This window comes from Dermochelys coriacea, chromosome 10 (genome assembly GCF_009764565.3).
Source record: "Dermochelys coriacea isolate rDerCor1 chromosome 10, rDerCor1.pri.v4, whole genome shotgun sequence".
In the NCBI taxonomy this organism is placed as follows: Eukaryota; Metazoa; Chordata; order Testudines; family Dermochelyidae; genus Dermochelys; species Dermochelys coriacea.
Window position 1 is genome coordinate 61,753,395 of NC_050077.1, and position 25,599 is coordinate 61,778,993.

The 25,599-nt window shown below is 40.9% G+C and overlaps 1 long non-coding RNA gene across 1 annotated transcript; it reads right to left on the bottom strand.

The window, feature by feature from the left end:
* Positions 1–1,899: 1,899 nt before the first annotated feature.
* On the bottom strand, positions 1,900–25,296 carry LOC122456008. Its single transcript, XR_006274605.1, has 3 exons — positions 25,239–25,296; positions 18,443–18,566; positions 1,900–2,303 (listed from the first exon to the last, which is right to left on the bottom strand). It is a non-coding gene; the product is annotated as an uncharacterized LOC122456008 (long non-coding RNA).
* Between the last annotated feature and the right edge of the window lie 303 nt (positions 25,297–25,599).

Genomic DNA, 25,599 nt, shown 5'->3' on the forward strand with positions numbered 1-25,599 from the left:
TCCAATTTATGGACATAAGAGTTGAATAAGCATCCAAATTTTTTAATGTTCATTCAAATAGAACCTTCAAATTATGGGCCAAATCCTAAAGTTATTATTTAGTTTCTACTCCATCTTCATTTACTTTCAATGGCAGTTTTGTCCGAACATTTGAATAAAAATTTCAGGGTTTGGTCCCTTGTCTGGTTTGCTCACACAGGTTAACTGCGTAACCATGGCTTGTTAACCATACAACCTACCCCCTTATATTCACAAGCTCATTAAAGGGCTGAAAAAATATTAGACAAAGCACCTTTGGGATACTTTCATCTATTATGATGTTCAATATAGACTGTAAAAATCTGTTGGATCTTTCAATTTATAGATAAATGCATAAAAGCTGATGGTTTTCTGTTGATGGAGTCTGGCTTCTTCTGTAGACCTATTGCAACTGACATTTTCTTTTTGCTATTACCTATTTTTAAATGGGTTGGTTGGAATGAATTCAATGTATTGAAAATATTGTTTTAAAAGAGAGTTTGAACTCAGGCATCTTGTATTCTTAGGGACAAATCAAGATCAGGTAGAACTCAGTGGTACTGCCCCCATTTACACCAAACTTGAATTTGGCCCATCGTGCTTTAAAAAAAGCACTGATTGAATTTTGGGGTCAAATCCTGGCCCCACTGAAATCAATGGGAGTTTTGCCATTGGATTTAGTGGAGTCAGGATTTCACCTCAGTGCAGTACAGCTTTAGTTAGTGAAGTACTACAAATCTGGGACACCTGAGTGGACCAGGAAGTGGGCCAGGAGACAGCTGGATTAAGTAGAGGCTCTACAATCAACTGGTCAGCTACCATCAGTGGTAAAGGGGGGGGGGAACTGCACCAGAGCAGTTCTTTTTAGGATCATAATCAGTTTGAAAAAGAAATTATACTGATGGGTGAGAAGGAGAGTCCAGGATTGTTTCTTATTAAGAAATGGCTCAACAAAAGGGGCGAGTTGGAGGAGGGATGGGGAAACTTAAAATATTTTCAATTTTTCCCTCCAACAGATCCAGATCTTTGAAGTTTATTTTTCATGCTTTAGGTAAATATTTTTCATGGCAAAAAATAGGCAGAGGGATATAATGCAAGTTATCATTTAAACTCCCTTGTTGGCTCTACTGTGAAATAGCTGAAGTTATATTAGTTTTACATGTTGTGACAAACTATACAACCTCTAGGGCAGAAATCTGCAGTATGACTGAAGTATTGTATTTCTCTCACTATCAAACCAGAGTGCTAAAAGAATGTTCTTTTATAGAGTTCTAATGGTTGACAAAAAGAGCAAAATACATTACACAGAAGTTTGAAGTTACCACTGAAGTCTACACAGGATTCATATGAAGATCAGCTAGATTGATATGCAATTACAGCTAGAGTGTACACAAAGGTGTGATGATGATTTTGGGTTAACTGCAAAATTTCCCAGAGGAACAAATCTCCTAAGACTAATAGACTCTGACATCCTTTAAATTCTTTCAGAAGTTTGGCCTTCAGAAAGTCTAGCTATGTTCTGGCCTGGGGATTTTTTGTTGATAAGTTACTTGTCTTAATTACTGAAATACACCTTTTCCATAAGGCATTGTTTTATATCTCAAAAGCAGGTGGGCAACTTGATTAGTATGTGCTGGGAGAGAATGTTCAGCTAAACAAGGCATCTGACCTTCTCCTACTATACTATAAAGCATTGATTGCTTAAAGACACAAATATCCCAGGTTTAGGATTGTTAAACACCAGTTCCTATCATTCAGAAAGTCACGAACTGGGCCTCCCCTGCCCCGCAACACCCCACCCCCCGCAATTAAGCAGTTTGGAAACAGTTGCTGGTAATCCTGATGTAATATCTCATATTTCCTTTTGATACAGCATGCCCTACAACAAAGACTGCTTCTTATTTATTTTGTTTGTCACAGATAGGAAATAAGCAAATCACAAAATTTTACAAGCACAAAATAATTTCCAAGCTTGTCTGTTGGGTGTGGAGAATGCCAGAATCAATCTTGATAACTGGGCAATCCTAACTTAAGCCACATTATCTTTTCAATACTGCAATATTATATTCAATCTCTCACCAGTCCCAGTTATATAATGCAGAAGGATGCATAATTAGAGCGGACAGATTGGCAGGACCCAAGACTAGCAGGGGGGATTGGAAGCTCAAAAACACATGTAGGTGTCAATAAGACAACAGCAAGTTATTTGGGCTGTCCAGTAAGGTGTCAGCTTCTAATCAGTCTTGAATCCCACTGCGTCATCACAACAGATCACCTTGTGGTATCTGCAGGGAGAAAACAAGGACTAACTGACACTTAAGGAAGTTTTATGATGCACTCAAGATCATGCCGATATTAAGCACTGTACAACTACTTGGCACACAGTTTCCAGCAATTTAAACATCTTCTAGTCATTTTGTCATTAAAAATTGTTGCATTCTTAAGATTTACTCACCTGGTCAATAATATTAGGGATCAATTTTACACAATATGCTTTTAAACAAATGTAGAGGGTTGTTTTTTTCCTATATGTAACTGTTTTCTTAAAACTCCCCACTACACTGTCACATCTCCATGGTCATAATCACATGATATAATTTTTTAATTGTGATTTATAAATATCACAGTTGCATATGCATAACGCATTTAAACATCATTAGAAAAATAAACTTTGATTCTGAGATTTTTAATTTTGGGATGGTGGAGGGGTTGATATAAACCTGTCCCCCTGGTTTTAGAAGGTCAGATCCAAAAACAGAAGGATCCTATTTTCCAGTTCCAATGCAAACATAGCAAAGGTATCCAAGAACAATCTCACAAACCTTCCATCATTTAAGAGATGTCATGTGAGATTTTTACCCTTTGAGAGTGAAGTCTCATGGGAACTGCTCAGAAGGGTGTCATTTAGGTAAATCCAAATCTTAGAACTGACTTGGTTTAAAACCTAATTAAATATTTCAGACTCATCTTAAGGCACATCTCTAAATGAATCCAGTTTATTTTGTGATTCTAAAACCAAATGATATCTACACTATTATAATTATTCATCTCAGTCTATTTTCTTAAATAATTGTGATGTTTCAGGGTTACTCTTGTAGGTGTTAGACATATTATGTTACTTATATTATTTAATCAGCAACAATAAGGACAATTTACATTTATGTAACCAATATCTTAAAGGGTGGCTTTGGTACTTTACTACTAATCTACCTTTTACTCAAATATGAAAATACAAGACTAACACTGCCCCCCCCCAAAAAAAGGGTGTAAAGGAGCCTAGGAGCCCATTTATCTTCAGGAACCCTTAAAAGATTTAAACAAAATATATCAGATACTCCTGCTCTTTGGCACAAAGAGACCACATAGGCCTTCACTGAAAGCACATTCTTCTGTACTCCACACCAACCTCTCAATAAAGTAAAAGAAAATCACAAAATATGGGTACACCTGCCCCATCACAATAATCCGTTCTTATGCTCTGGAAAGAACATGTCATTACATTGTGGCTATACTGTGGGACTGCAATGGGCCGTGCAGAGTTCCAGGGTTAAGCACCATTCGGTCTAATTAGATGTTCATCACAATAACACAATCATTACTTTGCAATTTCAAGCATTCAGAAGTGTTCTAATGCAGTGTCCCCTTTCAAAAGGTGTTAAGTAAGCTTGTGTTGGCACAGCTGCCCATTCATTATTCTAGTTCATTGTCATTACTGAAAAGTGCTAGATACAAAAATTAGACTTTGTTTTATTTTTCAATGTTTTAAAGCATAAAACATAAAACAGATCCTTAAATCTGCTTTAGTAACTTCAATTATTCTTCCTCCAAGCAATTTAAACTCAGCTGCATTTCCAAATACAGATTTCGGGGATGATAATTATGTTTGAGTATAAAGGAGGGATATAGATCAGCGTCAAAAAGATTTTTCTTACAAAGTTGATATATAATGTTTAACAACATGAATTGTGTACCGCAGTTAGTTGGCCTAATCACAAGGCATTATTTCCACAGCTCAAAATAATTCATGCTAATGGTATCAGGTTATCTGATAATTACATCATTTACATGTTATCACTGCAACTAAACTTTTGGCTTTAATTCTTTTCAGCCAGTAAAGGGATGAATGATGTTAAGAACAGACTCTCCAGCTGCTCACTTTTACTTTCTGCTGATTCTTATTATAAATATTCCTTTCACTGTTATCTGGAATTTAAAAACAAGTCACACAAAAACTAGGTCATCATGCTGGAAGATGAAGTAGACTGTGGATAACTGGTATCTATGATCACCCTCAAATAGTGTGACATACCACGGGAGCAGGGTATGCTTGGGACTCTAAACTCACACAAGTCTGGTTTGTTTTTCCTCTCACTTATCCTGGTTTAGATCAAGAACAACTCCACTGAAGTCAATAGCATGAAACACAGATTCCAAAGATTCTGCTTTCCAAAAGCAAGCAGAAAGCGGATTATATAATTATCACAGAAACACTAAAAGGTGATTGGACATCACTAACGTATTATTTAGGTACTTTTACCTTGTTGCTTTCTGGCTTTGTAGGGAATGGATATTTGTCTCAGGCCACATCTACACTACAGTGGTGCAGCTATTGTGTTGAGCTGTAGCAGAGATGCTCCCTATATCAATGGAAGGGATTGTCTGTCTGTGTAGGTAATCCATCTCTCCGAGAGGCAGTAGGTAGGTCAATGGAATAATTCTTCTGTCAACCTAGCTGTGTCTATAGGTCAACTCAACTACATTGCACAGGGTGTAAAATGCTTCAGTATTGCAGCAGCAGTTGCATTATCCTTATTTCAGTGGCAATATCTTTTTTATAGATATATAAGAAAACAAAAGCTGGCATCAATAATGTGGAGTCTTACTGAAGATGGCAATGACTGACATCACATAGAGCTGTCAACCTAGAGGTGGTCCCTGTTGGTCAGACAAAAATACATTTGCAGGTGGTTTTTCCACCACTGGGCATTTTAAAATCAAGCTAAGATGTGTTAAAACAAGAATTAATTCAGGGAAGTCTATGGCCCATGTTACACATGAGGCTAGGCCAGATGATCATATGGGGTCCTTCCAGCCTTATAATATATTAGCCTTTTCTGCAGCTAAATAAAGGATTTCAGCTTCTAAGGCTGTCAATCCAAACTATTTGCAACCTAACTGAAATTGGATAGAAACCTATGTTGTTGATATGCTTTTATTTTGCTACTGTATCTTGAACTACAAACAGTCACTTAAGTACTAGTGCTGCTAATTCCACTAGAATTTAGGAGTGTGATTTCAAAAAGCACTCAGCATTGACCTAACTCTGCAGTCAGTGAGAAGAGGGTTAGGCTAGTGCTGGGAGTTATTGAAAATCTTGTCATAAATGTATAGACTAAACATTATTAATATTCTCTCCTCATGATATGCTGTACTACACAAAGAGCTCAGAGAAAGGCTCTGTTGAAGCAAAGTGAAAATATAATGAAGGGTCCTGTCATAAATATAAAGGGAAGGGTAACCAACTTTCTGTATACAGTGCTATAAAATCCCTCCTGGCCAGAGGCAAAACCCTTTCACCTGTAAAGGGTTAAGAAGATAAGGTAACCTAGCTGGCACCTGACCCAAATGACCAATGAGAGGACAAGATACTTTCAAATCTGGAGGAGGGGTGGGAACAAAGGGTTCATCTGTCTTTGTGATGCTTTTGCTGGGAACAGAGCAGGAATGCAGCCTTACAACTATTAGTTAGTAAGTAATTTAGCTAGAAATGCGTTAGATTTCCTTTTGTGTAATAGCTGGTAAAATAAGGTGTGCTGGATGGAATGTATACTCCTCTTTTTGTAACTTAAGGTTTTGCCTAGAAGGATGCTCTATGTTTTGAATCTGATTACCCTGTAAGGTATTTACCATCCTGATTTTACAGAGGCGATTCTTTTACCTTTTCTTTAATTAAAATTCTTCTTTTAAGAACCTGATTGATTTTTCATTGTTCTTAAGTTCCAAGGGTTTGGGTCTGTGTTCACCTGTACAAATTGGTGAGGATTCTTATCAAGCCTTCCCCAGGAAAGAGAGTGTAGGGTTTGGGGGGATATTTTGGGGGAAGACGTCTCCAAGTGGGCTCTTTCCCTGGTCTTTGTGTAAGACGATTTGTGGTGGATCATACGGTTCAAGGACAAGGCAAAGTTTGTACCTTGAGGAAGTTTTTAACCTAAGCTGGTAAGAATAAGCTTAGGGGGTCTTTCATGCAGGTCCCCACATCTGTACCCTAGAGTTCAGAGTGGGGAAGGAACCTTGACAGGTCCTTTGGGGAATGTCTCAGTTTTCTCTAAAAAAGAAAAGGAGTACTTGTGGCACCTTAGCGACTAACAAATTTATTAGAGCATAAGCTTTCGTGAGCTACAGCTCACTTCAGTTTTCTCTGAAACTTACAAAGCAGCACATTGGGAACATCCAGAGGCTTTCATTTTAGTCCCCATAGAGGATGATTTTTTTAAGCTTCATGTGTGCTGCATTAGAGTCAGTCCAAAAGCTGAATGTTTCCATGGCAATAGAAGTCTATTACCTGTTCAACCCACATACAGCATGTATAATCCCCAGAAGAAAAGAGCTATAAAAGGTGTAGTGCTATTTACTGTTACTATTTATTTAAATATCTGAATAGATCCTCCTTTGCCTTTTCACATGTTCAATAATGGTGTTTTGGTTTAAAATTCAGTAACATTTCATCAAGTAAGCAGATGCTGGTGAATCTGTCATATTAGTCTCAAATAAATTAAATGAGAAACTCAACAGAACTTCTTTCTACAGGTAGAAACATTCTAATATTCCTGTAACAATCTGGGAATTATGGGTTTAAAAAGCAACTATGAAACAAACTATCTGCCAAATGGAACCTTAGCTGATGACTCTTAATTAAGTGAGCTCCAACATTATTATTAAAAATAATTTATTTTGCACTGTACATTTATATAGCACTTTGCCAACTCAGCAAGACAGGTTGCCTTCCAAAGAGATTGCAGTGTGAGGGCCACATTTTATGATTCGATGTGGGGATTATACAGAAAATGTCACTGCCTCTTGCATTGCTTATGTTACAGGCCAGCCACAATTGTAGCCATTCCACTTAGTGGAGTGCAGGGGCTGCTCCTTCCATGAGTCCCCAGGACACACAGTGCCCCAAAGGCATTAGGGCAGAGGTGGGTCCACGGCTCGATTGGGTGAGGCCTACACATGATTGAGTCTGCACATTCCCCCTCAGCACCAGATCACACAGGGAGGGATTTTGTTTGCCTAAGGCAGAATTTCTCCCTGATCTCCTCGGGGGACAACACAGTTCCACACTGCTCCCCGTGCAGACACCGTTGGACAAAACACACACAGGCAAGATAAGACATGGTGAACTATTTCAGGTAAGGGAGATGGAGGAGGTAGTCAGATGTACTGCAGGTAGACTTTTCTCCATATATTAGGAGGTTTTTGGAGGGTGGGGACTAAGTTAGCCCCAAATCATCTCTCATTTAACTTGATCATTTGGACAGATAACTTCTTTCCAAAATAGCTGATTTTTAAAGATTATTATTATTATTTTGGTCAAATTCTTACAGCCAGTCTTAACCACACCTCCATTTTTGTCCTTGCACTGTTTGCATATGTTACAACAGAAATAATTTATATCAGGCTCCATTCCACTTTTTCCTCACTCCTTGGCAGATCCTGCATGAATGCAGCTTGTTCAGACTGAAAAAGGCAAATCCTGCAGCCCTTAACCAGGACATCTGCTATTTAAATCAATTGGTAGAAGTTTTGACTGAATATGGCCAGAGAAAGGACTGCAACATCTGAACACAGTATTTCCTTTAGGCCTGGTTATATGGCCATGCTGTGGCTTTAAGAGGCGTAACCTGCTCTTCTCCTCCTCCCCTTACATAGCCTACCTAAACCTTGAGTTGGGTACATGGGGTAAGAAGGTGCTGCTCACTGTCTTCTCCCTCCCTTATTCCCTAAGCAGGTGGACATGGAAAAGTGGGGAGTTAACATAGCTTTGGTTCTGCCTCCCCAGTAGGTCAGCTTGCACAGCTGGACTAGCATGGGGTGGCAGGGGGGAGATACGTAGCAATCTTCTACTGATTACAAGAAGATTTAGACTACTTCCTCTTGGAGTCTCGGGGAGTAGCTCTCTCATGTGCCCCTTAAATAGTGCAGATTACAATTGCTCAAATTAGTTCTCAGTATTTTCAGGGAAATATCACAAGCTCTCTAATAGATGTTAACAGTCTTGCTCTCTTTCTAATTTCTTGAGTGATTACAGAGAGTTTAACTACGTTGGATTATATTCTTATCTACCCCCATATTCTCTTTGTCTCAAATGGGAGTTCAGTGTCAAAATGACAGAAGACTTTAGGTCTTTTTTTTTAAAACAAAACAAAACAAAAACACAACAGTAGTATGCAAAGGAAAGGTAGGAAGAATAGTAAGAGACCAGTATAGCTGCATCAGGAACTTTTTAATGACCTGAAAATCAAAAAGAAATACTACAAAAAGTGGGAAAATTCCCTAGGATGAGTACAAAACAATAGCACAAGCATGTAGGCACAAAATCAGGAATTCTAAAGTACAAAAGAGTTATAGCTAGAAAGGGACATAAAAGGTTAAAATAAGAGGCTCTGTAAATACATTAGCAGCAAGAGAAAGATGAAGGAAAGTGTAGGTCCACTACTTAGTGGAGAAGGAGAGTTAACAACAGACAACTGCAAGAAGGCTGTGGTGTTTAATGCGTCTTTTGCTTCAGTCTTTACTGAAAAAGTTAATTGCAACCAGATGCTTAACACAATTAATATTAACAACAGGGAGGAAGGGCACTAGCCAGAATAGATAAAGAACAGGTGAAAGAATATTTAGATAAGTTGTATTTATTCAAGTTGGCAGGGCCTGACAAAATTCACCCTAGGATACTTAAGGAACTAGCTGATGCAATCTCAGAACCAATAGTGATTATCTTCAAGAACTAACGGAGGATGGGTGAGGTCACAAAGGATTGGGAAAGGGCACACATACACCTCTCTTTAAAAAGGGGACTAAAGAGGACCCAGAAGATTATAGAACAGTCAGCCTAACTTTGAGACCTGGAAAGATATGGGAAAATTAAATCAATTTGTACGCATCTAGAGGGTAATAGGGTGCTGAGTAATAGCCAACATAGATTTATCAAGAACAAATCAATCTAATTTCCTTCTTTGACAGGGTTACTGGCCTAATCAATGTGGGGAAAGCAGTAGATGTGATTTATCTTGATGTTAGTAAATCTTTTGACACAGTCCCACATGACATTCTCATAAGGGAACTAAGGAAATGTGGTTTAGATGATATTACTATTAAGTACGTGCACAACTGGTTGAAAAATATACTGAAAGAATTATCAATGGTTTGCTGTCAAACTGGAAGGATGTATCTAGAAGGGTCCGACAGGGGATCTCTCCTGAGTCTGGCACTCTTCACTATTTTCATTAATGGCTTGGATAATGAAATGGAGAGCACGGTTATAAAATTAGCAGGTAACACCACATTGGGAGAGGTTATTAGCACTTTGGAGGACAGGATTAGAATTCAAAATAACCTTGACAAGTTGCAGAATTGATCTGAAATCAGCAAGATTCAAGAAATTCAATTCCAAGGACAATGCACGAGGTCAATATGTGGTGTTAATACACATCAACATTAGAACTTCTGGATGAAAAGCTAATGTCAATAAGCAATCACTTAACTGATTGGAAAGAAAAAAAAACAACACAGGGTTATAGACTGAATAGTTTTCAGGTGACTGCAAACAGCTAGAAGCTATCAGTTTGGATCCAAGTAAAGATGACCCGAGCTGATCATTATTCGAGAGTGGTAAACTGATTTCCACCAAAGATAGGAAGCCCTTCTTTCCCCCACCCCAAAATCCTGACCACAATTCCTTCTCTATTCTTATGCAGCTCACTTGCTTCTGCTCTTCTTCAGTGCCCACTGTTGCTAGTTTATTGTAGTCACAGACCACTAAGTTCACAACAAGTGCAATAATGGCCCTTATAGTTTTTTTCTCTGCCTCTCAACATACAAACAATACTGCATTGAGGTCTATAACAGAACATCATCCACCCTTATTCAAGATTATGTTCTACATCTTCTCCTAAGTAACTTGATGTCTTATCTTGCTGCCTTTAACAGTCCATGTAACTTTCCTCTTATATGTACTGCAGCTCTAGCCACTGCAATACTCTTCAAAATGAGGATTTCTTTTCTCCACTAGTCTCTGAAATTATTGCTCTGATTTCAGTCAGGAGCAGCAGTTCTAAGTTACAGAAGTTTAGAAGGCAAAACCCAATCAAGTAAATCAAGGGAGCAGAACTGAACTAGGGAGCGGCAAAAGAGCAGAAAAGACCACCAATGAGCAGAGCCAGTCTGATCACCAGATGAGATTCAAGCCCATGGAATAACTGAAAGAAGTATAAGTGCTAATCAAGGGAGCTTAATTTTATATGCAATCTAGTAAGGCCCTATTATTACAAGTCTGGCTAATAAAAATATCTACTTTGCTATAACAGAGGTGGAGTGTGTCACTTATTAACTTTTTTTTAAAAAATTGTCAAAGGACAATAAATTAAAAACAATATAGATGGTGGTAAAGAAAGAACATGTCTGGACTTTTTTTTGCAAGTGAATGGTATACAAGGCTAAGTCAAGATTTACCTGAGGCTGATTAGTTTTCCTATCCACACGACTTCCAGTAGTTCAAAGCAGCAAACACAGATGTTCCAAACTGCTAAAAGGAACTATGTTAAATATTTGAAAGTGATTCACATCACTGGGGAAGTCATTCATTTTGACATTTGATGTAAACAGCCACTTTAGCTTGCCTTTGGAACAGGTGTTACATATGGCAGAATGGCATCTGGTTAAAAAATAAAACATCTCTAACTTCAGTAGAAAAGCAATCAAAGCTGCAGCCATCTCTTATCAACACACTGGTTTTCTCCTTTTGAAATATTCTGGCCACCATACACTTTTGTGTGTTCCCACTCCAGGATTATTTTTGCACAAATACAAGTGTCTGAAAAATATATCGGCATCTATGATTACCAAAAATACACATACTGGATGCTTAGAGTATCCTAGTTTCATCACAATACTCTGGGATATACTGATATATGGGCCAGATCCTCAGCTGGGGTAGATCAGCATAGCTTTATTGATTTCTAGGAAACTATGCAGATTTAAATCAGCTGAAGTTCTGGCCCTATAATTACATACAACTGCGCTTATTAAAACTAACCCAGACTGGGATTCTGCGGTGCTGGATGCTGTACAAATGTGAAGGTAAACATGGTCTCTGTCTCAAAGGACTTATGGTCCTGTTATTTATACAAATGCAGCAAAAGCTATCAGCTTTAATGAAGAGCCCATATTTTTCTTCACTAAACTGCTAAATAAAACATGCAATACTCAAATGACAACTACAGCTTTTACATTCCAGGTACTGGCATTATTTTAAAAGTGAGACAGAGACCATGTTTACCTTCACATTTGTACAGCATCTAGCACCACGGGATCCCAATCTGGATCAGGGGCTCTCTGTGCTGCTTGTACACTACTTGAATCTAGAATTGTTTTAGCTCATAAATATCACAAATCTTTGGCTGTATTCAAGTTGTGGAAGATGAGGGTAGAAAGAGGGGGGTGGGGGGGGTTGGTATCTTTTAAAGGTGGCAATTTTATCCACAGAGGTTCAAAATGATGAACAGAATAAATTAAACACTTATCTCCTGAAATGAAATTTAAAAACAAATCCTCATGCATACTGAACTCCCATGGATATGTTTAATTTACATGCTGCCCCCATGGATATGTCTAATTTACATGCTGTAAACATTCCTTTACAGCTTAAAAACCAAACATATTAAAGCTAGCTCCCAGAAAATAAAGGCCAATATTTTCAGACCTGGGTACCTAAAGTTAAGCTCCATGAGGCCCCTACAAGTGATCCAAGGAAAGCCAGGTAAGAGCTAGGGATCAGCAGTATGCCCAACCCCTTAGGAGATATCTAAACTGCATCTGGAAGCAAGCCTCCTAGCCCGGGTTGACAGACTAGCGCTAGTGTTGCTTGCACTCCCATGCTAAAAATAGTTGTGTAGACATTTCTTTGATCATAGAATATCAGGGTTGGAAGGGACCTCAGGAGGTCATCTAGTCCAACCCCCTGCTCAAAGCAGGACCAATCCCCAAACATACATACTGGCATGCCTTCCCTAGTTATTTCTTTTGAGCCTTAGCTCTTGCTGACAGTAAATATGAGTGGATGGGGGATCAAGCACAAAAAATCATGTCATGTTTAGCCATTTTGTTACGTGAATTTTGGGATAATGCATTGAACCACCACATTATTAAAGTGACTGTGGTTTTGCAACACAAATCGATATGAACCAACAATATCTGCTTAAATAAAACCCCAAATATGCAATCAGCTATGGGCAGTACAGTGAGCCTGTGTTTAAGTATTTCCCTCCCACAGCCCATCCACAGGGATAGCTGCATCTGAGGTGTAGGAAGAGATTTCCATTGCTATTCTGTCTGTCTATCCACTGTTGAGGTATCTGAGCAGAGGTGATCATGCACAAAGATCCTCAGACAAAACAGGAAATCTATAAAATGATGAATTCCAAAAGGTGAATTTAGATCTTAACAAATGTATCAACCCTCCCCCACCAAGCTTTATGTCTAAAGAGGATAGACTCTTTAAGCATCCATTTGACTCTCAGTTTGATCTAAGGATTAAGAAGCTAGTTAGAACCAATTTATCACATTGTTGCTTTCTTTCCAGTTTTAGGTTCTTTGCAATAATCTACACGTTGATGTTGTATCTTGTTAATTATTTTAATGAACATTAATTTAATGAAAGCAATTATATAACAATCAACATTGACAATGATTGGAGATAGTGAGGTCCCATTTTTGTGCTAGTCTGCTCATTATGACACTCAGCAATTACAGCCACATGAGCATTAAACTGGAGGAAACAACATCAAAAAGTCAAAACTATAATAGAATTGGCCTATGCAAACCTAGTGGATTGTGAATGTTACCTGTATAGCTCTGCCGTGATTGGTAAGGACTGCTGTACATAAATACAAAGAAAAGTTTAACTAATAATAGCAGCTGTTACAGTACTGTCTGTGTACCATGACATCAGTGAAGCTACGCACATACTTAAAGTTAAGCACATGTTAAGTAGCTTGCTGAATTGAGGCTTGTGTGCATAAATTAGATTTATCCAGATATATGACTGGTTTACACATCTAGACTTAAAGACATGTCAAAATACAAATTAATATACAGTCCTTATAATATCACCTTAGATTATTACTTAAAAAGAATTAATTCATGCTGGCAGGGTTTTTTTTTTTTTTGGTTGTGTCTGTTTGCTTTTATTTCACTCAGTTTAGAAAGTGAAACTAGACTAATCAATTTGTTTCTATCTGCTTCAGTTTCTATTTGTCATGCACCAGCTTACTACTTTATGTATGGATTCTCAGCCTTGCTGTGGAATAATCACATCAGCTGAGAAGTATTTTAACTGATTTTTTAAAAAATATAATGAACATTTTTCTATATATGGTACAATTTTCAAAAGCACCTAAGTCCCATTTGAGCTGTGGGAGACTGCTGGTTTAACTCTAACCTTTGCCTCATAAGAATTAGGTATTTGAACAGAGATCTGCCACCTTTCAGGTGAGAGCCCTCAGCACTGGGCTATAGAGTGAGATTCACTCTTTCTCTGACCCAAATAATATTTAATTAAAGTGGAACAACTTCAGTGGGAGAGATTGAGGGAGACCCGCATCAGAATACCCCCTAGCTCAGTGGTTACATTTAACTGAGAGGTGTCAGATCCCTGTTCAAATCCCTTCTCCTTATCTGGCAGAGGTGGAACTGGTTCTGCGGGTCTTTCACATCCTGGGGGAGTATCCTAGCTACTAGGGCAGTGGTTTTCAAACTTTTTAGGCTGTGTACTCCTTTCCAAATAATGTCATCTACCATGTACCCCGATCTGAGATACGGTCATAATATACCTATCAGTAAATTGCCAAGTCTTAATAAATAAAATGCATTGTCTACCATTTGAGGATTTTTCTCACATACCGCCTGACAAGAACTTGTGTACTCCTAGGAGTACACATGTATCCCAGTTTGAAAACCACTGCACTAGGATAAAGGTTGTTAGGGAGCTCCTCCCTATGCCCCAGCTGTTTTGTGGAGTTAGGCAGCCTCCGAGTATCCTTGCTGACTCGGGTCCCACATGCAAGTTAGGTGGAAGAGCACCTATCTGTCCCCAATTCATGGATTGCTCTGAAGCTTAGGCAGGAGACAGGCATCTGGGCATCTAGAGTGGGGCTGCAGCGCACATCCTGAGAGGCAGAAACATAGTCTTATAGGGAACTACTGCAAAAACATAGGCACTAGGTGAGTTTAAGCACTTACAAAGATAAGTGGCAACCAAGTGGGGGTTTTGTGGATTGCAGTGGTGCCTAAAAACAGGACTTTGGGTATGATCCTCAACCTTTTTCATTTGCGAACCCTTAAAATTTTTTTGAAATGGTGGTGTGGACCCCTATGGAAATCTTAGACATGGTCTTCAGGGGCAGGGGCCGCTCCCCCCACTCAGCACAAGTGGTGCCTTGTCAATGTCTTGGCGCCTTTTAAATTTTCCCCTGTTGAGGGAACAGGGGGAGCAATCAAAAAAAAAAAAAAAGGTGCCACCTGCTGGGGCGCTTTTACTCATCCGGCGGTGGGACCTTCACTTGCTCTGGGTCTTCAGCGGCACCTCAGCAGCAGGACCTTCAGTGCCACCAAAGACACCCAGAGCAAGTGAGGGTCCACTGCCAGGTGAGTAAAAGCGCTGCAGCGGATGGCACATTTTTTTTTTTTGATCTCTCCCCCTGGCCATGCGGCTGAGCCAGATCAATCCTAAAAGTGGCCAGGGAGGCAGGGCCAAGGCAATCCAAGGGTTTAGTTCATCTATTACTTACCCTCAAGAGCTGCAAAAATTACAGTGCTACAATATTTAAAGGAGCAAATTTGATTTCAGTGTAAATACCCATATCTAGTAAGTGAGAGCAACTCAGTAGCAACCTCTGCACTTCCCTGAGCACAGCAGCTATGATTATAATCAACCTTTATGTTGGTCTTGCAATGGTGGGGTGGAGGCTCCTTATTCCTTCCTCTTACCGCATGACCATAGTCGGAGTCTAGCCCTGAGTTATGAATAGGACCCTACCAAATTCATGGACGTATCACAGACCACGAAATAAGCCTTCTCCTGTGAAATCTAGCTATTGGGGTTGGGGGTGGGAGATGGAGGGGCAACCCTGAAGCTTCCTGCAACCGGAAGCAGTGAGCCTGATCTCCCCGAGAACAGCCATGCAGGGGAAGAACAAATCCTGTCCTTCCCCAGCCCAGCTGGAACTAGAAGCCTGGAGCCCTCAGCTGGAGCACTCCCAGCAGCACAGGGTTGGTCAGACCCACCTCCCGCTTCAGGAACTTCCTCCAGCTGCAGGAAGCTCCATGGCTGCTGCCTTCAGAGCCCAGCTCTGGGAGCATAGAAGTGAGGATGGCAATCCTGCAACTGCCCTACAACAGATTTGCAGCCCCCCCACAACCCCCTTTTGGGTCAGGACCCCCATAGTTACAACACATCATTGTAACACAAGAACTAGAGGTCATCAAATGAAATTAATAGGTGCAGGTTTAAAACAAACAAAGGAAGTATTTCTCTATACAACACGTCAACCTGTGGAACTCTCTGCCAGAGGATGTTGTGAAGGCCAAAACTATAACAGGGTTCAAAAAGAACTAGATACATTCATGGAGGATAGGTTATTGGCTATTAGCCAGGATGGACGTGGATGGTGTCCCTAGCCTCTGTTCGCCAGAAGCTGGGAATGGGCAACAGGGGATGAATCACTTGGTGATTACCTGTTCTGTTCATTCCCTCTAAAGCACCTGGCATTGGCCCACTGTCAGAAGACAGGATACTGGGCTAGATGGACCTTTGGTCTGACCCAGTATGGCCGTTCTTATGTTCTTATGTAACGTCATGAAATTTCAGATGTAAACATCTGAAAATATGAAACTGACTTCTTTTTCAAATACTATGGCTGTGAAATTGACCAGAATGGACTGTGAATTTGGTAGGGCCCTAGTTATGAAAAAGCCTGTATAAAAGTGAAAAATATACAATACAAGGCACACAAATTCCAGACCCTGTCTCAAACTTCAGACTATACCCCTGTCCATCAAAGGGAAATGTGTTGATAGGAACAGTGAATTTTGCAAATATTTGCTTTATGTCTATATGTTATATAAACTTCTGTACTGTATAAGATAACAGGTAATAGTCAGAGCAATAAGATACTATATTGCAAAGCCCAGAGCAGCATAAAATTGAAAAGCACTAATGAACAGTCCTGGGTTTATTTTCCTCTATATTTTCAAAAGTCGAGAATCCTACTTATGTATGTAAGTGTTGCAGATAATAGAAATGCACAATTAGTTCAAGCTTGTTTCTAGGAACAGAAATTGATTTTAAAGTTGTCTGTAATGTAACTGTGCTTGACACTCACAGGGCATTAATTAGATGATGGAATTTATTTTAATAATACTTGTATGCTTCCAGCATATTTACATATGATTTGCTGATCCTTGACCAGAATCTGTGTTGCAATGTATATGTCACAAAAAGCCCTGCTAAATGTTATTTTTCCTGCTACTTTAGCTTGGTGCCTTGTGGGAGTTGAACCCACATGACCAGAGTCTGGTAGAAAGGGGCAGGTTCTCTTCTGCTCTGCTTATCATATACGGGTGGGGAGGAGGAGACCACCCGGGATCCAGTTTTTGCTCCCTGATTCTCAGGGCCATCCCTGACCATGCTTAGAGCTGCTTCCAGGCACTTCCAAATTCTACCTCTGGCATAAGGTCCTTAATGAACTTTATACCAGCGGAGAATTGCCTGGCTGTGAAGAGCTCAAATACATACTCCCTCCCTTGATTTCCTGTCCTTCCTGAAAGTGTGATACTGGGACTGACGGAGGCATGGATGCACCAGCAAAGAGGTTTTTTTTTTTTTTTTGACAGGGGAATTCCCTGCTGGACATTTGCAGCTCATCTAACTGGCACAACAGAGCTGTAACCCATCTTCAGACTCTGGGCCTATGTGCTAATTTTGGTAGGGTTTTTTTAGAAATATATATCTTTAACTCCTATATTTTCACAGACTGCACCCACACTGCAGACCACTGAGGATCCACTGTCTATGGTGTGCATATTAAGAAATCAGGATGTTGCCAAAGTATAGTATTGCTTTAGGGCTGTCAATTAATCACAGTTAACTTACGTGATTAACTCAAAAAAATCAATCACAATTAATCACAATTTTAATTGCACTGAAACAATAGAATACCAATTGAAATTTATTAAATATTTTGGATGTTTCTCTACATTTTCATGTATATTGTATTTTGTATTTAAAATCAAAATGTATATTTATTACAAATATTTAAAATGATAAATAGTATTTTTCAATTCACTTCATACAAGTACTGTAGTGTAATCTCTTTGCTGTGAAAGTGGAACTTACAAAATGTACATTTATATAACTGCACTCAAAAACAAAACAATGTAAAACTTCAGAGCCTACAAGTCCACTCAGTCCTACTTCTTGTTCAGCCAATCGCTAAGACAGACAAGTTTGTTTACATTTTCAGGAGTAATGCTGCCTTCTTTCCTTATTACAATGTCCACCAGAAAGTGAGAACAGGCATTCACTTTTGTAGCTAGCATTGCAAAGTATTTACATGTCAGATATGCTAAACATTCATATGCCCTTCATGCTTTGGCCACCATTCCAGAGTGTAAATAATTCTACAATTTTAAGTTCAACTTTCATGATAAGAGACTGCACTACAGTACTTTTATTAGGTGAATTGAAAAAATACTATTTCTTTTGTTTTCTATAGTACAAATACTTGTAATCAAACTAAATATAAAGTGAGAACTGTACACTTTGTATTCTGTGTGTAGTTGAAATCACTACATTTGAAAATGTAGAAAATATTTAAATAAATAGTAGTTATTATTGTTTTAAACAGTGCAATTAATCATGCGATTAATTTTTTTAATGCTTGACAGTCCTAATTGCTTTAGGGAGCCCCTTCTATTCTGTACTGTAGATCTCCTGACCTTCCTACTGATCGATTATAGGGATCTGCTATTCTCTCTTTCACCCTAATGATGGAAACATAAGGCCTTACATAAATTGCAGACACATCCTTGATTATATCATATACACACAATAAATGCCACTCTACATGTTTGATTTTACTAAGTACAATACCTTAGTTCTTTTTCTTGCATGCTGAGAGCACTTTTCATGGGTGACAGGCTGCTGCATATGTCCAGAGGTGAATGACAATCACCTTGGAGAGGAGCCCTCCTGCAATGACTTCTGCAATTTGAATCTGATAGTTGGGGGAAAAAATAGATTAGAAATAGCCAAAAGGCATGAAATCAGTTTCATAGAAAAGAAACTGTTTTTTACAGTAATTGAAAATACCAGTGTTGGGAAGTGATCATCTAACTTCATGGCATCAAAGGTTTTGTGAATTTAAACAATAGCTTTAATGTAAATAAGCAAGTTGGAGTTATTTCTATAATTAAATTACATACTTTCAAGATCATCAGAATCACAGAATCACGATCACATTCTGATTTTCTGTATCCTTCAAATACAAGTTCGAGATGTTTGGGGCACTATCTTTAGCCTATTCACAAATTAAGGAACAATTTATGTTCCTCAGTTAAGAAACAAACTACCGATTCGAGATGGAGGAAGCAGAGTCTCAGTTTCCAATCAAATTTGAAAAGGTATTTAATTAATGGATGTCTTAATTATGTTTGTGTTTAAAGCATGAGTGCTATGTGAAGTTTAATTCCATCTCCTATAGGACCACATGGTCACTTTCCTGGTAGGACAGTGACATGTCTTTGTACTCCCCAAAGTACAGATTCTGATAACATGAATACGGGTGTTAAGCAATATATTTAATCCACAAGTAGTCCCACTGATTCACTATAAGTAAGGGTATCATAATCCAGCCCTAAATCAACAGAACTTTTCTTCCATTGTTTTAGAAGAGTTCATGTGACCCCCCTCCTTATCTTTTCCTTTCCTCCACATATATTATTCTGATCAGTTGTGGGGGGGTGGGGTGTTTAATTTTCCTTCAAAAGTATTCACTGTGGGAGACTGCCACCTTGTCCGGTTGGCTGCCAGAGAAGGAAAGTAGGTCTTATCTTTTACTTTGAATAAAAGCAATAAAACAATGGGATCTTGTTCATTTCTTATTTTATTAGCAATACTCCCTTATAAGCTGTTCAAATCATGTGAATTTGCCTTGATCATGCCCTACTGTTTTCACTTCCTGGAGCAGCTGTGGTAACTTTTCCCCCACCCTTGCAGTGCATACAATCCCTGGCCCACAATGATACAAAAATCATTCACACACTTAATAATATAGTCTTCCAAAGACATTGCAGAAAGTTGCACTGGCACAGGACTATTTTCCTACATTGTTCAAAATGATCAGTAGAAAACATGTAACTGTTGATTTTTCTCTTGAAATGAGCAATAGACTATTTCCTTGAAAAGTTCAGACGCTGGTAGCTATGTTAGTTTTTATCAGCAAAAAACAACGAGGGTCCTTGTGGCACCTTAGAGACTAACAGATTTATTTGGGCATAAGTTTTTGCGGGCTAAAACCCACTTCATCAGCTGCATGGAGTGGAACATACCATAAGCAGTATATATATTATATATATATATATATATATATGTACACCACATACCACATGAAACAGTTCGGAGTTGCTTACCAAGTTGGGGGTCAGTGCTACGAGGCCCAATTCAGTTAAGGTGGAAGTGGCTATTCTCAACAGTTGACAGAAGGGGTGAATATCAAGAGATGGGAAAATTACTTTTGTAGTGCTATGAGGCCAATGCAATCAAGGTGTGTTTGTTGTCCGTTCTACCATAGAAGTACAGCACAAGGCTGACTACAGTCCAATGTCACTCCTACACTTTAAAAAAGTGCAAATATTACAATTCTATTTATGTACAATCAGGACGCCACTAAAAGAAGTGTTCAAGTATGTAAAAGTCAGTCTACCACATATAAAATGTAACAATGCTCAAAGTGTGACTTTGGCCCTCAGTGTTAGAATGACACTAATCTTTTTCAAACACCTTTTTTTTGGCCCTGAGCAAGTTTACTGTTTGCAAGATGTACTATATTGACTGTTCTGAAGATGGAACTGTAACAGGTTGCCCCCCTTCAAGATACCTCCTGTGTGCTGAGATACCACTGAGCCCACCTATTCTGCCAGCCAGGGCACCCTTTTTACCTGTCTTGCTGAGCCAGGCTCTTAAACCTCCTCCAGCCCCACACACAGGCCGGGCCACACCCAACTTCAGAAGAATACAGACACTGAGATTAGCTCTGGGAAGCCTCAGTTTAAGGGACTTTCCCCAGCACCTCAGGTGTCCACCTTCCTTGAAGGCAGGACCCAAGATATATTGTCTTGCATGGTAGAGAATCTATACAATGTGAACTCATAAATTCACCCCCTCCCTCAATGTGGAGGAAGATATGTGCAACTTATTGTTCCTTCCCCCATTAGAAATTACAGAAACTGAGTTTAATAATAAATAAAACAATTTTATTAACTACAAAAGGCAGATTAAAGGAGTTAAAGTGGTAGCAAACAGAACAAAGCAGAATTACAGAGCAAAATAAAACACAACAAGCAAAGTTAAACTTGATTCACTAAAGAAACAGGTTACAAAATGTAATTTCTCACCCTAAATGTTGAATTTAGGCAGGATGCAGAGTTTCTCTAGCTCAGAGTTCCAGTTGTTTTTTCTTACAAACTGGACCCCTGTCTCAGTCTGGACTCACCCCGCCTTTCCCTTTAGGTTGGTTTCTTTGTCCCTTCAGGTACTTTCAGCACTGGGTAGCCAATGGAAGAGAGACTCATCTGCCTTCCTCCCCACCCTTAATAAGATTTAAATAAAGACTTGAAACTTGATTCCCCTTTCCTTTTAATGGAAAGTTACAAGAAGTCCAAGATAATGTTTAGTATCACGTGACAAGACTAGGGTGGCCAACTTTCTAATTGCACAAAACTGAATACCCTAGCCCCTTCTTCCCTGAGGCCCGCCCCTTCCCTGAGCTTCCACTCACACATTCCCCCACCCTCACGTCCTTTCACGGGCTGGGGCAGGGGCACAGGAAAGGGGGAGGGTTTCCAGCTGGGGGGTGGGGCTCTGGGGATGAGGGGTTTGGGATTCAGGGGGCTGCCAGGCTGGGCACCGAGGGATTCAGAATATGGAGGGGCTTGCGGGTTGAGGCAGTGGGTGGGGTGTGGAGGGATACGGGCTCTGGGTTGGAGGTGTGGCTGGGCCTGATGTGGGGCTGGGGATGACGGGTTTAGGGTGCAGGAGGGGGGGGGCTCCAGGCTGGGGAGTGGAGCTGAGGGGTTCAGGGTGCAGGAGGAGTCTCTGGGCTGGGGCACAGGGTGGGAGTGCAGGGGATGAGGGCTCTGGGCTGGGACCAGGAATGAGGGGTTTGGGGTGCAGGAGGGGCTATGGGTTTGTGGGAGCTCAGGGCTGGGGCAGGGGGTTGGGTAGGTGTGAGGGCTCTGGGCTGAGGCCAGGGATGAGGATTTTGAGGTCCAGGAAGAGGCTCCAGATTTGGTGGGGGCTCTGGGCTGTAGCAGGGGTTGGGGTGCATGGGAGGTACAGGATCTGGGCTGGGGTTGTGAGCTCTAGGGTGCAGGAGGGGGGGTCAGGGTTGGGGGGGGCTCAGGGCTGGGGCAAGGGCTTCAGGTTGGGGTGAGGGCTTGCCTTGGATGGCTCCCAATCAGTGGTGCAGCAGGGCTAAAGCAGGCTGCCTCCTGTCCTAACGCTGCATAGTGCGTGCTGCAGAAGCAGCCTGGAGGTCTGGCAGTAGAAGGGTGGGTGTGTGTGTGGAGGAGGGTAAGCCGCTCCATGAGCTGTTCTCGCCTGCAGGCACCACCCTCATGCTGTGCCCCGGGAACCAGCCAATGGGATTTTGGAGCACATGGAGCATGTGAGCCCCCAGCCTAGGAGCTGGACCTGCTGGCCACTTCCGGGGCACAGCATGGTGCCAGGACAGATAGGGACTAGCCTGCCTTAGCGCCGCAGCACCACCAACTGGACCTTTCACGGCCCGGTCAATGATGCGGACCGGAGCCACGAGGGTCCCTTTTTGACCAAATGTTCCGGTTGAAAACTGGACACCTGGTCACCCTAGATAAGACCTGCTGACCTAGTAGTGTCACAGGTATGGCTCAGGATGCCCCTTCAGGAGGGAGAGAGACTAGTATCTTCAGTCTTGTTGTTTCTTCCTAATGGACCATCAAATCTGATGACCTGTTGTCTGGTGGATGTCTTCCCAATACACACCCAGTTGTAATGGTTACATAGTCCATATTCCCAACTTTAGATACAGAAATGATGCATGCATACAGATTGGATAATCACATTCAGTAAATCATAACCTTTCCAAGGATATCTTACATGAGCCATCTTGAGTACATCTCAATTATGTCATATCCATATCATAAGCATATTTTAATAAAGAATGTGGAGTATAATGTCACAGGAACCCCTGGGGTGAAATCCTGGCCCCAATAAAGTCAGTGGAAAATCTCTTTCTAACTTCAATATGGCCAGGTTATCAGACCTGGATTTTTATCTACAGGAGATATAAAGCATGGGCAGTTTAAATACTAGTTTCTCGATGCTGCTGTACTAAGATCTATGCCAATATGCCTTAACAATAACCCGGGGAGAGCCCTTTTTAAAAAAAATCTGATTCTTTGCATTCACCAGTTGTTGGATGAGAGATTATACAGTTAAAGCTAGATCTGTGCCAACTGGTGACATGCAGAGGGGATACCCAGAAATACTGGACAGGTATCATATGAAAACTGAATCATTGAAGTTTCCCTGGGTATGTAATCCCAATTCCCACAGACTCCAATAAGAATTGGTTTCTGTGCCACCACTTGTTTTCCACTATGGCCACTGTCATTTTGTTAACCTTCTTCTGTGACAAGACCTTGTACCCGATAGCATTCATCCTCAGTCCTGGCCTGTGACTGACATCCATGGAACCATGTGTCTGTTTGTCCTGAATCCCAAGATACTCCAGGAACTGTATGTTTGTGCGTGTGTGTTTTCTTCAGCTTTCTCCCTGTACAGCAAGCTGATCAGAATTTTTTTTCTTGGAAGGGAAGTCAATTTCTTTCTTCCCTAAAATCAGAATTATTGCTACCATGATCCTGGAGACATCCTTGGGAGCACATGTAACATCAAATGGTAATTATCAAGGTTGTGATAGGAAATAAAAGGTTGTCATCCAGCTGCAAAACAGTAAAATTGTCTGAAACGGTAAAATAGGAATGCTTTGAAGACAAGTTTCCATTAGAAACTTAGACATTTCAGACAAGGCCCTGCTCTGCTTGTCCCTGGTTCTCTGAGGCTAGAAATAGGAGGGAGCCTAGCTTTTAACACTCTGATCTGAAGTAGATGATGGATGAGAGTGGAAATCAGACAAAGTTGGTCCTGCAATCCTTGCATAGATGGTAACATAACCCCTCTGGAGAATGTCCAGTGACCTCATGTGAGCAAAGCTAAATGTAGCCCTTTTGCTCCCAAACAAAGAGCCTGGCCCCAGTTGGGGTCCAACTCCAGAAAGGGCTGGCTGGGAGACAGGCAGAGAGCTCTGTGGCAACAGATGGCAGCACTAATCCTAGCTTGAAAAAGAGGTATTTTCTCCTGTTGCACTGTATGGACTGTTTTAATTTGCCACATCACCTGTATTCCTGTCTGTAATGTCCAGCAAGACTCAGCATTGTAAGTCAATTTTTCTGATTACTCTGAATACCCCCAGCTTTCTATAATGTTTCCCATTAAGATAGCTGGGAACTGATCTTTCTGAGGGTCTGATATCAAAGGCCAAAGTCCCATATAACTGCATGGAACAGATTTGAACTTCACTCCCAACACACCAGGTCAGTTTCATGACTAAAGCAAATGGTGGCTGTTCTGTTTTTAATCTTTGGTTTCACTTTTCCTATATTGTCTGGCAATTCAGACCTTTGATCTCTGTGGCTCTTGCAATGGTCTGTCTGTTCAGTCCTCTCGCCTCCCTTGAGCACATTCTCCTCCTCCTCCTCCCCTCCTTCTCGGTCTTCCTTGATTTTTCCTCTCTCTCTCTCTCAAGATGATCTTTCTGCCCCTCCCTGGCTCTCTTCATCCCTAGCTCAATTTCACTTTCCCTCTCCTATAATCTACCTTCCCATGTAAATCATTTGAGACTAACCCCCGCTTTTCCCACACCACTCTGATCAGCATTCTACTTCCTACTCTACCTGTGATAGTAGAAGCAATTAGATCACCAATCAGAGGCTTCTGGAATTGCATCAGCAGAGTTGGTGATAAAGGAACAGGGAACAGAGCTCCTATGCTGTGGGCAGTTGCACAGGCAGGATGATGAGATGGCAGTAACCCAGAGCAGTAGTCTGACTTATTCTGCCTCAGAACAAAGCACAGATGCACTACTACAGCAGCACAAGCATTCCCACCCCTCCCCTTTGAAAGTTTTCCAGATGTCATAATCATTCTATATAGTGAATTTATTCTTTTCAGTTTATCTATACTGAGACAAAGCTCTCTCCTTACCTCCGTGGGTCCCGTGTTTCCTAGCGGATTTCGCTAGCCTCAGGGGCTCACTGTGACCCTCCACATAACCCTTCTCTCTCTAGAGACAAGGGTCACAGTCTACTGAGCCATTTTCATCATAAGCCAGCGAGGGAGGTGAGGAGAAGCAACCCTCCTTTGCACAGTCTATGTTGTCTCCCAATCTCAGCAATCAATTGGGGGCAAAGGGGGAGGAGCCCAAGCCCAACCTCTACTCTAGGTTCCAGCCCAGGAACCCTAATAGCATCAGCTATGGTAGCTAACCTTTTAGAAACATGACATGTACAATTTCCTGGGCTACCCCCCACATCAACCCTCATTTCCTCAAGCTCTACTTCACCCTTACCTCAGGGCCTCCTTCCTTGAGCCTGATATGGTGTGTAGTACTAATTCTCCAACAACACAACTTCCTCCCACAACTCCTGAAATGCACACCCACCTGACTGACTGGGAGGCTTTTAACTAGTTTCAGCCAGCCCCTGATTGGCTTCAGGTGTCCCAAGCAACCTAGCCTTCTCCCTGCCTTCTGGAAAGTTCTTAATTGGCCCCAGGTGTCTTAATTGACCTGGAGCAGCTTCCATTTCACTTACCCTAGCACCAGGGATTTGTTCAGCCTGGAGCGAATCGCTCTTCCTCCCACAACCTTCTAGCTTGGAGGGAGGTGGGAAGCTAGGACCTAAGCTCTCCCTGCTGCTCCAGCTACTCCC